This window comes from Schistocerca nitens, chromosome 3 (genome assembly GCF_023898315.1).
Source record: "Schistocerca nitens isolate TAMUIC-IGC-003100 chromosome 3, iqSchNite1.1, whole genome shotgun sequence".
Lineage (NCBI taxonomy): Eukaryota > Metazoa > Arthropoda > Insecta > Orthoptera > Acrididae > Schistocerca > Schistocerca nitens.
This window is the reverse complement of record NC_064616.1, coordinates 53,295,866-53,313,373: the sequence shown is the minus strand read 5'-3', so window position 1 is coordinate 53,313,373 and position 17,508 is coordinate 53,295,866.

Genomic DNA, 17,508 nt, shown 5'->3' with positions numbered 1-17,508 from the left:
ATGTCGAGCGAAAGAGATCCGACACGATATTAGGAGGTATCCCATGACTCTTGTCACTTCCGCGTATAACAACAACTCAGATGGCGCCGGAACAAAAAAAAAAAAAATGGTTCAAAGGGCTCTGAGCACTATGGGACTCAACATCTTAGGTCATAAGTCCCCTAGAACTTAGAACTACTTAAACCTAATTAACCTAAGGACATCACACACACCCATGCCCGAGGCAGGATTCGAACCTGCGACCGTAGCAGTCTCGCGGGTCCGGACTGCAGTGCCAGAACCGCTAGACCACCGCGGCCGGCTCGCCGGAACATTTCGCCAGAAGATCATGGGAGCGACACTATCTGAAACGTCGTGCGTGTCGACGAACTCACTCGGCTGGAAGGCTGACAGCTTTATATTAGGATCTTTACTGTTTACAGTATACGTAAATTATCTAGTGGCGAACGTCACTGGTTCCATGTGACTGTTTACGGGTAATGCAGTTGTCTATAAGATGGTACCAACTCCAAAAGACTGTTGCAAATAGCAGAAAGACATGTAGGTGGCTGATGATTAATGCAGGGACTGGCAGTTGACCGCAAACGCAAATAAAAATTTTACGCATGAATAGACAGAGAAATCCATAGGTTACACTACCGGCGACAAATCCCTGGACACAGTAACTACTGTAAAATAGCTGCATGTGACAATCCTGAGTGATCTGAAGTGGAACGGCCACATAAAACAAATTGTAGAAAATGCAGATGCCAGGCTGAAAATCATTGGTAGAATCTTGAGGAAATGTAAATCACTCACGAAAGAAGTGGCTTACAAAATGCTTGTTCCACCGACTCTTGAGTATCTCTCAGTAGTTTCGAACCATTACCAGGATGAATTAATACAAGAGCCTGAGAAGAACCGACGAAAAGCGGCGAGTTTTGTCAGAGGAACTTTAACTGGCGCCAAGGGTTAGGGAGATGCTCAACAAAATCCTGCGGCAGATGCTACAGGGGAGGCGCTGTGTATCACAGCAAGGTTTACTGTTGAAATTCGGCGAGAGTTACCAGTAATAGTCGGGCAACATATTACACTACTGGCCATTAAAATTGCTACACCACGAAGATGACGTGCTACAGACGCGATATTTAACCGACAGGTAAAAGATGCTGTGATATGCAAATGATTAGCTTTTCAGAGCATTCAAACAAGGTTGGCGCCGGTGGCGACACCTACAACGTGCTGACATGAGGAAAGTTTCCAACCGATTTCTCATACACAAACAGCAGTTGACCGGCGTTGCCTGGTGAAACGTTTTCGTGATGCCTCGTGTAAGGAGGAGAAATGCGTACCATCAAATGGTTCAAATGGCTCTGAGCACTATGGGACTTAACTTCTGAGGTGATCAGTCCCCTACAACTTAGAACTACTTAAACCTAACTAACCTAAGGACATCACACACATCCATGCCCGAGGCAGTATTCGAACCTGCGACCGTAGCGGTCGCGCGGTTCCAGACTGTAGCGCCTAGAACCTCTTGGCCACTCCGGCCGGCGCGTACCATCACGTTTCCGACTTTGATAAAGGTCGGATTGTAGCCTACCGCGATTGCGGTTTATCGTATCGCGACATTGCTGCTCACGTTGGTCGAGATCCAATGACTTTTAGCAGAATATGGAATCGGTGGGTTCAGGAGGGTAATACGGAACGCCGTGCTGGATCCCAATGGCCTCGTATCACTAGCAGACGAGTTGACAGGCATCGTATCTGCATGGCTGTAACGGATCGTACAGACACGACTCGATCCCTGAGTCAACAGATGGGGACGTTTGCAAGACAACAACCATGTGCACGAACAGTTCGACGACGTTTGCAGCAGCATGGACTATCAGCTCGGAGACCATGGCTGCGATTACCCCTGACGATGCATCATAGACAGGAGCGCCTGCGATGGTGTACTCAACGACGAACCTGGGTGCACGAATGGCAAAACGTCATTTTTCGGATGAATCCAGGTTCTGTTTACAGCATCATGATGGCCGCATCGTGTTTGGCGACATGGCGGTGAACGCACATTGGAAGCGTGTATTCGTCATCGCCATACTGGCGTAACACCTGGCGTGATGGTATGGGGTGCCATTGGTTACACGTCTCGGTCACCTCTTGTTCGCACTGACGGCACTTTGAACAGTGGACGTTACATTTAAGATGTGTTACGACCCGTGGCTCTACCCTTCATTCGATCCCTGCGAAACCTTACATTTCAGCAGGATAATGCACGAACGCATGTTGCAGGTCCTGTACGGGCCTTTCTGGGTACAGTAAATGTTCGACTGCTGCCCTGGCCAGCACAATCTCCAGATCTCTCACCAATTGAAAACGTCTGGTCAATGGTGGCCGAGCAACCGGCTCGTCATAATACGCCAGTCACTACTCTTGATGAACTGTGGTATCGCGTTGAAGCTGCATGGGCAGCTGTACCTGTACATGCCATCCAAGCTCTGTTTGACTCAATGCCCAGGCGTATCAAGGCCGTTATTAAGGCTAGAGGCGGTTGTTCTGGGTACTGATTTCTCAGGATCTATGCACCCAAATTGCATGAAAATGTAGTCACATGTCAGTTATAGTACAATGTATTTGACCAATGAATACCCGTTTATCATCTGCATTTGTTCTTGGTGTAGCAATTTTAATGGCCAGTAGTGTACTTCCTGCTATATACGTTTCGCGAAATGACCACAATGACAAAGTAAAAAGAAAAAAATAAGACGGAGGTTTACCTACAACCATTCTTCCAACGTGCCATTCGCGAATGGAACAGGGAAGGGGGGTGGGAGGATGGTCGTGCGCAAGTACCCCACGCCGCACACTGTAATGTGGCTTATGGAGTATACAGTAGATGTAGAAGTAGCGAGTGCACTAGTTACGACTACTCAAACCCAAAAAAATTGTGCAAGATGATAGTGTGAGTGATACCAAAGAATAAACTAAGGAGGTGGGATAGTGTAGGCTGCAACGCTCGAAGTTTGTAATCACGATCGTTCTACGGTTGGCGGGGTAAGCAGGCTTATTCTCTTCGTGGTAACTGGCTTGCTTCTAATTAAGGCATGACGTAACAGGGGGCTTAGCGGGCTCCGGATCGCTCTAATAGACGCATCCAGTTTAATAGGTATTAGGAAGGAGCGGTAATTGGGGGGGGGGGGTCAGCATTTCAGGGATATGTGTATGTAACAAGTAATCATTAGTCATGTTTGAATCAAATTTTAATGTATTTAAATGATGTGAACATTACATTTAACGAAATTGTTAAAGGTTTGGTGCTTCATCGAGAACTGTCTCTCTAGATCTTTGGCCTATGTGGAAACGGGACATTCTAGGAACTGAGATGTCTTTGGTTCTGGCCAGGGGTGGACGAAGTCACTACAAGTCTGTGGAGATGGAGCAGGCTATGAGCAGAGGCTGGCTTATTTTATATCCAAATTGATAACCTATCCCGTATCATCATTGTGTTTCAGTACATTGTCACTGAAAATTAAAGATTCCAGTCGTACTTGAGTTAACAAGAACTTCCTCTTCTTCTCTATTTACTGTTAACGAATGTCTCCCTTCTCTGCGAACTTTCGTGGGCACAAAAACGAAATTCTCTAATCACATATATACAGTCGATATGTCTCTGTCGAAGTCAGTTTGCTGAAATAGGGTGAAGTATTTGCAGCTGTGACGTCAATCTGACTGTCTTTTGACGTGTTAACGACAGGTAGTTAACACATATGAGTCATGGTACCAACTGGGCTATGCGCTACAGATTCCGAAACGTCTTTTACCAACTCGTGATGCACATCCGTATTTATTACATCCATCGTCAGACAGCAGTCAGATTTCACTTAAGTACTGTGTCGCCTCAACACGTGTCAGTCCATTACCAGATTGGCATGTCTGACGTGTTATTCCTAACTGATTTAAAGAAATTACTATCTGAATTCTATTCCTACCAGTTAACAAAATATTTAACAAAATGGTTCAAATGGCTCTGAGCACTATGGGACTTAACTTCTGAGGTCATCAGTCCCCTAGAACTTAGAACTACTTAAACCTAATTAACCTAAGGACATCACACACATCCATGACCGAGGCAGGATTCGAACCTGCGATCGCAGCGGTTGCGCGGTTCCAGACTGTAGCGCCTAGAACCGCTCGTCCACCCCGGCTGGCAAAATATTTAACACTTGTAGTAATTAACGTCAATGATTGCCAGGATTAGGCCATCTACTTTTATATTAAGTCCTTCTTTTTCCTAGTGGCTGTTTTACACGCAATATTCTTTGTAGTTTAATTGGGTCCCTGATGAGCCGGCCTGTGTGCCGCACGACAGCGCAGGCATTGCTCAACTTGGGCGTCTGGGAGTCACACTACTACAGTTTTTGGCATAATGCGCCATGCGAAATGAAGGGTCCAGGGCTACAGTCACAGAAGTTATATAACATGCGTGACGAACCCCTGCTCTCCCGCAGAATCGTAGTTTTTACATGCGGTGCCGTCCATCCAAAACACAAATGTTGATCAGCCAGAACATTATGACCGCTGGAAGCAATGAGGCCTTGGTAGGTCGCTGGAGGGAGCTAGCACCACATCTGCACACACGTCATCTAATTCCCGATAATTCCGCGGAGGGGGGTGATGAACTCTGATGCCACGTTCAATCGCATCCCAGGTGTGTTCGATCGAATTCAGATCTGGTGAGATGGGGAGCCAGCACATCAACTGGAATTGTGTTTCTCGAACCACTCCACCACACTCCTGGCCTTCTGTCATGGCGCATTATCTTGCTGAAAAATGCCATTGCCGTCGGGAAACATGATCGTCATGAAGGGGTGCACGTGATCTGCAACCAATGTACGATACTCCTTGGCAGTCATGGTGGCTTACACGAGCTCCAATGGACTCATGGATGCCCTCGTCAATGTTTTCCAGAGCATAACGCAGGCGCCGCCAGCTTGTCTCTGTCCCGCAGTACAGGTGTCAAAGAACTGTTCCCTGGAATACGACGGATTCGCGCCCTCATCGGCATGATGAAGAAGGTATCGGAATTTGTCAGACCACGCAACGCTCCGCCACTGCGACAACGTCCAGTGCTGATTGTCACGTGCATGGGTCGTCGGCTGCGGAGGCCAATCCTTAGGAGTGTTCGGTGCACTGTGTGTTCAGACACACTCGTACTCCGGCCAGCCTTAAAGTCTGATGTTACCTCCTCAACAGATTACTGCCTGTAATGAGGCACGACGTCTGGATGTGGTTTCACCTTGGTTTCGCCACGTGTTTAAGCCACTCACCACAGCACTCCTAGAACACCCGACAAGTCGTGCAATTTCCGAAATGCTTGTGCCGAGCCACCACAATCTCCCCTCTGTCAAACTTAGATACATCGCGCGCCTTCCCCATTCTGTACACGGACAGCAAAGTCACTGATACTACATACGTATCTGACTAGCAGTCATTCCTGATAGCAGCGTCACCTAAGGGTTTATATTGATGGTAGGTCGTTGGTCATAAGGTTCTGGCTGATCCATGTATCAAAGGAACTTTGTTTTGTGCCGATGAGTCGTCTCCGTGAAAGCTGTGCTGGAGGGAAGTCTGTAACAGATAAATATCTCGACGTTCTGAGAGAAGTGACACAACTGCATCGTGGATAGGCAATCTTTTCTCATCGTAAAGTGATGTGTCGACTTCCTGGCACCACATTACGCGGCATGAACTCGCTCTTGTCTAAAAAGTTGTAAGAGAGATTCTTATTGGTTAAGCTTAAAAATTAACAGAGAAATGCAGATTTGGAGACGAGCGTACTGGTTGAAGTGGAAAACTTAGTAGAAAAATGGGAGTGTAACACAGTTCTTAAATAAGTGAAACGATTGGTTAATGTTTTAAAACTTTTCCAGAAAGAGACATTATTGCCTTGTTAACAGAAATATCGTTGGCCAATATTCTGAGGAGAATTTTTCACTGGTGCACAGGAATTGTGCGGACTTGTAGGGAGGAGAAAGAACTCTGTGCTGGAAGAGAAACTCTTCATCTGGAGGTTCGGAAGAGAAGACTTGATCTGGGGATCTTGAAGAGAACATCTTCGGTTGAAGACAGAAACGAGACACTTGGTTTTGGGCCGCGGGAGAGAGGATAGAGTCTGCAGATGTAGAGAAGGGCTGTTCTTCCAGTCAGCAGCTCGTGTGTTGCAGTCAGCAGCAGATCATGGCGCTTGCAACTCTCCACTGAGTGTTAGATATGGTGGGAAACTGCAGATTGGAAGAGCAAGGTATGAGAATTACCGAACGTTCATAGGTTCATTGTTGGGATTAAGTGTATTCTGCGGACCTTGCTCACTCATGATTCGATCAGTGATGTTATTTGCATGTAGTAGTCCTTTATTCTTCTGTTCGATTCAGGCAATCCCCTACGCATTTGTAACTCATTCGTAGATTGCGGTTTTATCCCATATTCCTAAACTATTCAATCTTTGTCACGACACTCAAGTGTTGGATTAGTACTGTCCGATGTTAATGATTGTCAGTTTTCATATTCTCTGCACTTCTTTAGATCGTATGGAACCTGTAATAATTTCTTATTTGTGAGTACGTTGACAGGGAAATTTGTAACGAACAGGGATTAATATGGACCATTACTTAATTTCGTAGATCATCACCTTGTTTGTTGTCATAGTCTGAGAGGTGAAACAGTCATGTCTCATGTCGACTATCGGCACCCACCCCTGTCCTATTAGTTATCCGTTACGTGACACCTTTTATCAAAATACATATGAGCCCATAGGGAGCGACCTTGCAGTCGGCTAGTCCAACCGATGCGGATCAAAAATGTTCAAATGTATGTGAAATGTTATGGGACTTAACTGCTAAGGTCATGAGTCCCTAAGATTGCACACTACTTAACCTAAATTATCCTAAGGACAAACACACACACCCATGCCGAGGGAGGACTCGAACCTCCGCCGGGACCAGCCACACAGTCCATGACTGTAGCGCCCAAGACCGCTCAGCTAATCCCGCACGGCGATGCGGATCATTTTGACATCCACACGGATATGTAACGTCGCAGCGTGAGCGACGGAAATTGTCGCAAATAACTTGCCGATAGACTGGTTTCCCAAATTCTGTCACCGATCGTGGGTTACTGTTCCCAAGGAAAAAAAAAACTGCTGTGTTTCATACAGAAGATGAAACACCCTCTTCTTACTCTTCTCCTCCCCCTTTTCCATCATTTTCTTCTTTATCCATTAAATTAAGATAAAAAGATGTACAATCTTATTACAGTGAGGTGACAAAAGTCATGGGATACCTCCTAATATCGTGTCGGACCTCCATTTTTCCGGCGTAGTGGAGCAACACGACGTAGCATAGACTTAAAAAGTCGTTGGAAGTCCCCTGAAGAAATATTGAGCCATGCTGCCTCTGTAGCCGTCCATAATTGGGAAAGTGTGCCTGGTGCAGAATTTTGTGCACGAACTGACCTCTCTATTATTTCCCATAAATGTTCGACGAGATACATGTCGGGTGATCTAGGCGACCCAATCATCCTCTCGAACTGTCCAAAATGTTCTTCAAACAAATCGTGAACAATTGTAGCCTGGTGACATGACATCGCTGTTTGAGAACATGAAGTCCATAAATGGGTGCAAATGGTCTCCAAGTTGCCGAAAATAGCCTTTTCCAGTCAACGATCGGTTCAGTTAGAGCAGAGGACCCAGTCCAGTCCATGTAAACACAGTCCACACCATTATGGAGCCACCACCAGCTTGCACAGTACCTTGCTGACAACCGCGGTCCGTGGCTTGGTGGGCTCTAGGCCACACTCGAACTCTACCATCGGCTCTTAACCAACTGCAATCGGGACTCATCTGACCAGGCCACAGTTTTCCAGTCGACTAGAGTCCAATAGATGAGGTCACGACCCCAGGAGGGGCGCTGCAAGCGATGTCGGGTTGTCAGTAAAGGCAGTCGTGTCGGTCATCTTCTGCCAAAGTCCATTAACACCTAGCCGCGCGGTCTAGGGCGTCTTGTCGCGGTCCGCCCGGCTCCCCCTGTGGGAGGTTCGAGTCCTTCCTCGGGCATGGGTGTGAGTGTCGTCCTTAGCGTAAGTTAGTTTAAGTCAGATTAAGTAGTGTGTAAGCTTAGGGACCGATGACCTCAGCAGTTTGGTCCCATAAGATCTTACCATAAATTTCCAATTTTTTTCCATTAACCCCAGATTTCACCGCACTGTCCTAACGGGTACGTTCGTCGTACTCCCACATTGATTTCTGCGGTTATTTCACGCAGTGCTGCTTGTCTGTTAGCCCTGACATCTATAGCCAAACACCGCCGCTCTCGGTCGTTAAATGAAGGCCGTCGGCCACTGTGTTGTCCGTGGTGAGAGGCAATGTCTGGAATTTGGTATTCTCGGCACACTCTTGACACCGTGAATCTAGAAATATTAAATTCCATCACGATTTCCGGAGTGGAATGTCCCATGTATCTACCTCCAACTAATAATCCGTGTTCAAAGTCTGTTAATCCCCACCGTGCGGCCATAATCATATTGGAAACCTCACAATTGACAACTCCGCCAGTGCATGGTCCTTTTATACCTTGTGTACGCGATGTATTACCGCCGTCTGCATATGCGCATATCGCTATCCCATGACTTATGTCACCTCATTGTATTTTTATTTAGTTTTTCTCATAGTGGGTATGTCTTCTTGGAAGTTTTCATAGCTGCAGTTTCACATATAGTATAACATGATTAAAAATGTTTCGAACCACCCCCGTGACTTGGGTAGTTCTTTTTGAATCGTGAGGCGCTTTCTGAATACTCTTTGGACTTCAGGATATTGCTACGAAACTACATTTGCCTAATGGAGGCAAAAGTAAATCTGAATTCTCAGTGTAGATGAGTCTCATCAACAATACTACTTGAAAATTTATTGCGACCAGATGGGCACTTCTATCCGGCTGGAAAGCAGAGCAGCTGTGTCTGGTACGTGGCTCGCTTTGTCTGTTACGTACTCACAATTTCAACGCCAGAAACAACGGGCAATAGAGAGTATTTAATTCAGCAACACTGGTTAATAAAAAACAAGGCGCAACAGAAATATAATGATTTTTTATAACATTTTCTGGAAAATCTCTCAGTAAAGTAGACAGAGACACTCATACTAGTATTTTTTTACTCTTCGAGAAGAGTCCTATTTTTTCTCAAGTAAAATTTCACTTGTTCTTTACACTCAGCGTTTTTTCCCAATATGTTTTAATTGTTTCTTTAAGATAAGATGCTTTGGTTTATTAGAATAGTTTTCTTTCTTGTAGTCTTCCAGAGTAATTTATTATAACTCTTTTCATCGCATGATGTAGTTGATTACTTTTCCAAAAGGTTATTTATTTATTTTAGTATCCACGAAGAGATTACTTTATTAATGATTTTCATGAGGAAGCCAGCCTTATACCAAGACGAGTTACGTAAGAAGTGTGGAAGTCATCTCAGGGCAAATTCCGCGAGGAAATGATCATTACGAGCTACAAGCTTAAGCCGACTGAGGCGTTAGTTGGGGCTAAAGGGATGGACTGAGGATCTCTAAACAAGAAACAAGAAACAAGAAAAGCAGCTGAGTGGTAGGCGTGGCTGACTGCCATATGGAGGGCCGGGTTCAATTCTCGGTACAGTCACGGATTTTTGCTTGGTGGGAAGAGTGGAGTGGTGTCCCGTCAGCCTGGTGGTCCAACGAATGAGCTACAGGGGATGGACAAGGATATGGAAACACAGCACACTACCGTGCCTAACACGTTGTAGCAAACCAATTGGCATTCAAAACAACTTCTAGTCGCCTCGGCATGGATAAACACCGTTCCTGTGTGGTGTGCAAAAAATGTTATACAATTTTTTCTACAAACTAGTGGCAAGTTCAGGCAAAGATGATGGAGGTGGACAGCGATCACAAAACATTCTCTGCAAAGTAGACTACAAAGGCTCAATAGGATTGAGATCTGGTTACTGTGGTTACCAGGGGAAAAGGGAACACACACTGTACCACGGGATGAACCTGACCAGCCATAATAGTCACATAATCCTCGGCTGTAATGCGGCCTTGAAGAGTTACCATGGGGCCAATGGAATACCTCGATTCGGCTGCCCCAAATCATCATTAAACCTCCCCCGTGTTTCAATATTGGGACGTAAACTCGGCCAGAAATTGGAAACAATATGACACAAGACTCATATCACCAAATGACTTCTTCCATCGATCCATAGTACAAGTTTTATGGCTTCAGCACCCCGTTTTCCTGTTGTAGGAATTTGCATCGCTGATGAGAGGTTGTGAAATTTTAGCTCGCCAGTGTTTTTTGCAACTGTCGTCCTCTTATTTTTCGTCACATTCCTCTTCGATGGCCCTCTGTCACGATCACTCAACACTCACTTAGGCCCGTGTTGTGACTTAGTGGAGAATGTTTTTTCGCTTTCCCTGTTCGCGGTATAAATCTTCGATACGGTGCCTCTTCAAACACTAAATACTTCAGGTACCTTGGTTACGGAAGCACCCATCATACGCGTACCAACAATTTTCCCACGTTCGAATTCACTTAGCTCCGACATAACGCATTCACAACTATAGAGAATACTATTCTCACAACAATTGATACTTGAAATGTATTGAGGAAATTGCACAGGTGCCATTCGTGGTCAAAGAGAGCAGTGAAACTTGCTAGCTTAGCTAGCATCTGAATTTATGTTTAATAATGCAATTCTCGCGGTTTTCCCGTATTTTTGTCCAACACTTATACTTGAATGAGAAGTTGCGGCTCCAAGGCCTGCAAAGCCGACAACGTCCGCAGATCATGGTGTAGTGGCTAGTGTTGCTACCTCTGGATCACGGGGCCCCGGGTTCGATTCCCGGCCGGCTTGGGGATTTTCTCTGCCCGTGGACTGTGTGTTTGTGTTGTCCTCATCATTTCCACATCCTTCGTAACAGTGGATGGATTGGACTGGGAAAAAATTGGGACTTTGTACGGGCGCTGATGGCCGTGCAGTTGAGCGACCCACAAACCAAACATCATCAAAGCAGACAACGGCCGTAAGAGCGGTGTGATGACCCCACGCCCCTCCATATCCCATCAAAATGACTCCATTGGCTGAGAATGACACGGCGGTCGGTTCCGATCGGCCCGTCTGAGGTCAGAACGGTGAAGCTTACTGTTTACTATTATGATGTACTGCTACTGAACGCCTCTCATTGCTGTTCGAGCTTAATTTGAGGGCTGTGCAGTATCGGACAGGATCCTCAAACCTACGATCAGCCCTACAGTCAACATTTCAGTGATAGGTACGTCATTCGAGACGACAATGTAATCGCACACCGTGCCCACCACGTGAATACATTTTTTCCAGGACACAGGAATCAGCCGAATGGAATGGCCTACGATATATACTGACATGAACCCGATTACACGTGCTTGTGATCAACTGAATCTTGTAGTGCGTCGTTCAAGGAACTGGCCTTAAATCTAGATGACCACAGGAGGTCCAGCTTGGACGAGTGGGGTGAACGTGAGCAATAACGTGTTGACCACGTTGTGGAAGATCCAAGCATGTTGCAATGCACGGAGTGCGACAACAGCGTATTAAATATTACCCAGGATCAGACTGTAATTTCACAGATCTACTGCGATGCACTCTTTCTAACAGACTACTTTTATTTGGTTTTCTTTTCACAGTAAAGTTACTTTTTTATATCAATAAAGCTTATTCTTTGATTATGTGCTCTCCTTGAACTAATCCAATCTACGTTGAGAGATATGTGACCCACACTGCAGTTCTAGAGAGAGCGCATCTAAGCAGCATTGAGGCAACCATCATTGCTCATCAACTAGATGGTTCAAATGGCTCTGAGCACTATGGGACTTAACATCTTAGGTCATCAGTCCCCTAGAACTTAGAACTACTTAAACCTAACTAACCTAAGGTCATCGCACACATCCATGCACGAGGCAGGATTCTAACCTGCGACCGTAGCAGTCCCACGGTTCCGGACTGCAGCGCCTAGAACCGCACGGCCACCGCGGCCGGCGAGATGGTTAGGCCATGTTCATCGCGTGAGTGATTCAAGGCTTCCCAGCCAAATTTTATACGGTGAACTCTGCTCTGGCAGAAGACCTCATGGAGCCATCTCAAGTGCTTCAAGGACCAGATAAAACACACCATGAAGACAACTGGTATAAACATACAAACACGGGAAGAACGAGCTTTAGACCACTTACTGTGGAGGAACACTACATCCAACGCTGTCAACTTTTTTGAAGGAGAACGGCGCAGACAATAAGAGGCGAAGCGACAAGCAAGGAAGCTCCGTCAATTATAGAGCCGCCCTCCTCCAACCGTTCAGTGCGATGTATGTGGAGGCATGTTTTATGCCAGGATCGGTCTGTCCAAGCACCGGAAACACATCCGTAAGTTGAATTGAAATGTTCATAATATGCAGGAAGAAGCTGTGCATACTATGAATCGAGTTGTAGCTGACGACGATGACAACGACGAAAACATTTTTTGGCCTTTTACGTGGGTACTAATCCGAAAGATATCCCATAATTGTAAGTAGTACCAACTGCCTTGCCTCGTTGAAACACCTGTTCTCATCTGATCGCCGAAATTAAGTAATGTAAGGCGTAAGGCTCATCTTCACCAAACTTTGCTCCAATGTCGCGGTGATCCGTTCATCGGATGGTACTGTGGTATCGCGTATCAGTACCACGTTGCCGGCGTCATCAAGTTGGCAACGGAATTGCAAGTTTCCGTCAAATTCCGGTAACGGGCTTGCTGGGTCTGGCGGACTGAATATCATACGCCCACTGAGCCACATCTTCAGCAGGAATAGAGGACGACTGGCGGCGCACACTCAGCCCACTGGCACTTGGACCCTTTTCGCTACGACACCCTCATTTGTGCTTAATACAATGAGTGTTTCTTGATGCATTATTTGTGATGAATCTACATCTACAGCTACATACATATTCCGTAATCCACCACACGGTGCGTGGCGGAGGGTACCTCGTACCACAACTAGCATCTTCTCTCCCTGTTCCACTCCCAAACGGAACGAGGGAAAAATGACTGCCTATATGCCTCTGTACGAGCTCTAATCTTTCTTATCTTATCTTTGTGGTCTTTCCGCGAATTGTAAGTTGGCAGCTGTAAAATTGTACTGCAGCCAGCCTCGAATGCTGATTCTCTAAATTTCCTCAGTAGCGATTCACGAAAAGAACGCCTCCTTTCCTCTAGGCTCCCACCCGAGTCCTTGAAGCATTTCCGTAACACTCGCATGATGATCAAACCTACCAGTAACAAATCTAGCAGCCCGCCTCTGAATTGCTTCTATGTCCTCCCTCAATCCGACCTGATAGGGATCCCAAACGCTCGAGCAGTACTCAAGAATAGGTCGTATTAGTGTTTTATAAGCGGTCTCCTTTACAGATGAACCACATCTTCCAAAAATTCTACCAATGAACCGAAGACGACTATCCGCCTTCCCCACAACTGCCATTACGTGCTTGTCCCACTTCATATCGCTCTGTAATGTTACGCCCAAATATTTAATGACGTGACTGTGTCAAGCGCTACACTACTAATGGAGTATTCAAACATTACATAATTCTTTTTCCTATTCATCTGCATTAATTTACATTTATCTATATTTAGAGTTAGCTGCCATTCTTTACACCAATCACAAAGCCTGTCCAAGTCATCTTGTATCCTCCTACAGTCACTCAACGACGACACCTTCCCGTACACCACAGCATCATCATTAAACAGCCGCACATTGCTATCCATCTTATCCAAAAGATCATTTATGTAGATAGAAAACAACAGCGGACCTACCACACTTCCCTGGGGCACTCCAGATGATACCCTCACCTCCGATGAACACTCACCATCGAGGACAACATACTGGGTTCTATTACTTAAGAAGTCTTCGAGCCACTCACATACTTGGGAACCAATCCCATATGCTCGTACCTTAGTTAGGAGTCTGCAGTGGGGCACCGAGTCAAACGTTTTCCGGTAGTCAAGGAATATGGCATCCGTCTGATACCCTTCATCCATGGTTCGCAAGATATCATGTGAAAAAAGGGCGAGTTGCGTTTCGCAGGAGCGATGCTTTCTAAAGCCGTGCTGATGCATGGACAGCAACTTCTCTGTCTCAAGGAAATTCATTATATTCGAACTGAGAATATGTTCGAGAATCCTGCAAGAAACCGATGATAAGGATATTGGTCTGTAGTTTTGAGGCTCCGTTCTTCTACCCTTCTTATATACAGGCGTCACCTGCGCTTTTTTCCAGTCGCTCGGGACTTTACGTTGGGCAAGAGATTCGCGATAAATGCAAGCTAAGTAAGGAGCCAATGCAGTAGAGTACTCTCTGCAAAATCGAATTGGAATCCCACCAGGACCTGGTGATTTATTTATTTTCAACACATTCAGCTGCTTCATAACCCCAGGGATGTCTATCACTATGTCCTCCATACGGGAATCTGTACGAGACTCAAACGGCGGTATGTTTGTACGATCCTTCTGCGTGAAAGATTTCTCAAATGCTAAATTTAAATTTTCAGCTTTCGTTTTGCTGTCTTCCGTTGCCAGGCAAGACTGATCAGTGAGTGACTGGATGGAAGCCTTCGACCCGCTTACCGATTTTACGCAAGACCAGAATTTCCTTGGGTTTTCAGCAAGATCTTTTGCTAAGGTATGACGGTGGTAGTGGTTGAATGCTTCGCGCATCGCTCTTTTTACAGCAGCACGAATCGCTACTAACTTTTGTCTGTCCTCATTCTCCCGATTTTTCTTGTACCGCGAGTGCAACTGCCTTTGCTTCCTGAGCATTCTCCGAATTTCGCTGTTAAACCACGGTGGGTCTTTTCCGTCCGTAAACCACTTTTTCGGCACATACTTGTCCAATGCGTGATTTACAATGTGTTTAAATCTTCGTACGCTTGGAGAAATACGAGTTAAGAAAATCTTCTGTCTAGTACCCTACGACGACAGTTACCACCCACTCTGTAGCCACACCCTTCCTTACCTTTGTGTACGAAGTCGTACACGACAGGAACTATTCGAGAGGAGTAGACTGTGTGCAGGCACCGGGTTTCACTCTCTCCCTTCTCTCACTGTCATCCAATACGAACATAATACCACACTACGCACATCCATTATAGTCACCTACACTTAACGCATACACTTAAAACACACAACTCTCATGCTTCGCGAAGGAAAGGTGCCATACTGAACTCGAAGGACAGAAAAGCCGTTCCAATTAGCAAGCTGAACGTTCTCTTCGGGGTCCTCCAGCCAGCAATGATATATAACCTTACTTTTTTTTATTCTAACTGGTCGTATTCACAGTGTAAGACAAACTCCATTTTAGGATTCCGGAAGAGGATTCTTAAACAATTACAGCAGTAAATAAATAAGTGGTGTCGTGCTTGTGGAAACCTCTTCGGTTTAAATGTCGGACGTTGTGCTGCGGTGATATAGAGTCAGCGAGCGCCGCTTCAGAGACGACGTTCTGTCTGGCAAGTAATGTGGCCTCGCAGGCTGCGGTCACGTAATGCTCCCGGTCGGTTGATTTCCAGGGACTGCAGCGCGGGGAGGTAATGAGGCGCGCCCCAGCTTTACGCGATCCGAGAAGGAGCGCCTTCGTCAGGGGCACGTGCGCCTCCTACACTCACACAGCTGCGCAAACGTTCACTGCCTTCGTCGCTGGCAGGAAGTAAATAAAAGAAACACGCTGTCGCCACACATCAGCGGATCCGAGTGGTCACCGCATCCACACAGGGGGTTTTCTGGAGACAGACACTGTTAATGTCATCTCTACCACATCCTGGATACGGGTAGCTCAAAACATTTACCTCGATTAGACTTTTAGATTATATCAGGGCTTATAACATATTCAAACTAAATCTTAACACATGAGATATTTTTAGTTGGAGAAATTATAATGCGTAAATTTGCTCCTTTGGAAGCTACTGCGTTGCATTTAAATCATTTTGGCAGAATAACATCATTTACAGGGTGTCACAGGAGGAGTGGTTAACACTGAGGGACATAATTATTCATATTCACTACGATGGAATACATCCTCTCTATTCAATAAGTTCTCATAGCATTTTATAGCCCATATTTACTGGACTTTTTGCTTCCAATGATCGTTCCTGCCATATCCCTGAATACTGCCCATTTCTCCTTGCACAGTATTTTCCCTATAGGATCGGGGTCGTCAGACGTGTTTATACACTGCTGGCCACCGTAAATGCAACACCAAGAAAGACAAGAGGTAGCACAACAAAATTTATTTTGTAGATAACATGTTGATCAAGTATCCAATGATTACGTTTACAGACGTCTGTGACATGTGGTTCCTGCCAGAATCAGTAGCCAGAGTAGCCGCCATTGTTGGAGATCACCGCTGGCACACGTCTCGGCATTGAGTCAAAGAGACGTTGGATGTGTTCCTGGGGTACAGCAGCCCAAGCAGCTTCCACACGTTGCCAAAGATCATCTGGTGTGGCAGCTGGGGATGTAATCTGGGTCACTCGTTGAGCAACCATGGACCACATGTTTTCTATCGGCGAAAGATCCGGAGAGCGAGCCGGCCAGGGAAGCAATTCAATCTGGTTATTGACGAAGAACCTTTGGACAATGCGTGCCACGTGCGGTCGCGCATTATCCTGTTGAAATATGGCTGTGGCCGAGCCCTGAAGGTAAGGAAGGACAACTGGCTCCAGCACCTCGGACATGTAGCGCCGGCTATTTAAAGTACCGGCAATGCGTACTAGAGGCGTGCGAGAGTAATATCCAATACCGCCCCATACCACAATAACCGGTGCAAGACCAGTGTGGCGGCGCATAATGCAGCTGTCCAGCATCCTCTCTCCACAGTGTCTCCACACTCGAATCCGACAATCGTGGTGCTGCAGACAGAAGCGTGCCTCGTCAGTAAAGACAACGTCATTCCATTCTGCCGTCCACATCCGTCTGTCATCACACCATTGGCGACGGAGACGTCTGTGGTTCTGCGTCAATGGTAGACGAAGCAATGGACGTCTTGCGGACAGACCACTCTGCTGTAAACGGCGTCGAATGGTACGCGCAGACACTGGATGATGCGTTACAGACGCAATGTGCTGCGCTATGGTTCGGGATGTCACTGAGCGATCCGTCACTGCCATGCGCCCAATTTGCCTATCAGCACGTGCAGTGGTGCACCGAGGTGAATGCGATCGACCACGTCGGTCCGTCGTACCCTCCTGCATCCAACGGTCACATATCCGCACTACAGTTGTTTCGTTTCGTCCAACACGATTAGCGATTTCTCTGTATGATAATCCACAATCTCGGTAAGCCACTATCCTTCCTCTGTCGAACTCGGATACTTGATCAAACGATGTTCGCTGTGGTCTACGAGGCATAACTGATCGTCTTGTGAAACCACCACAAGGTAAACAC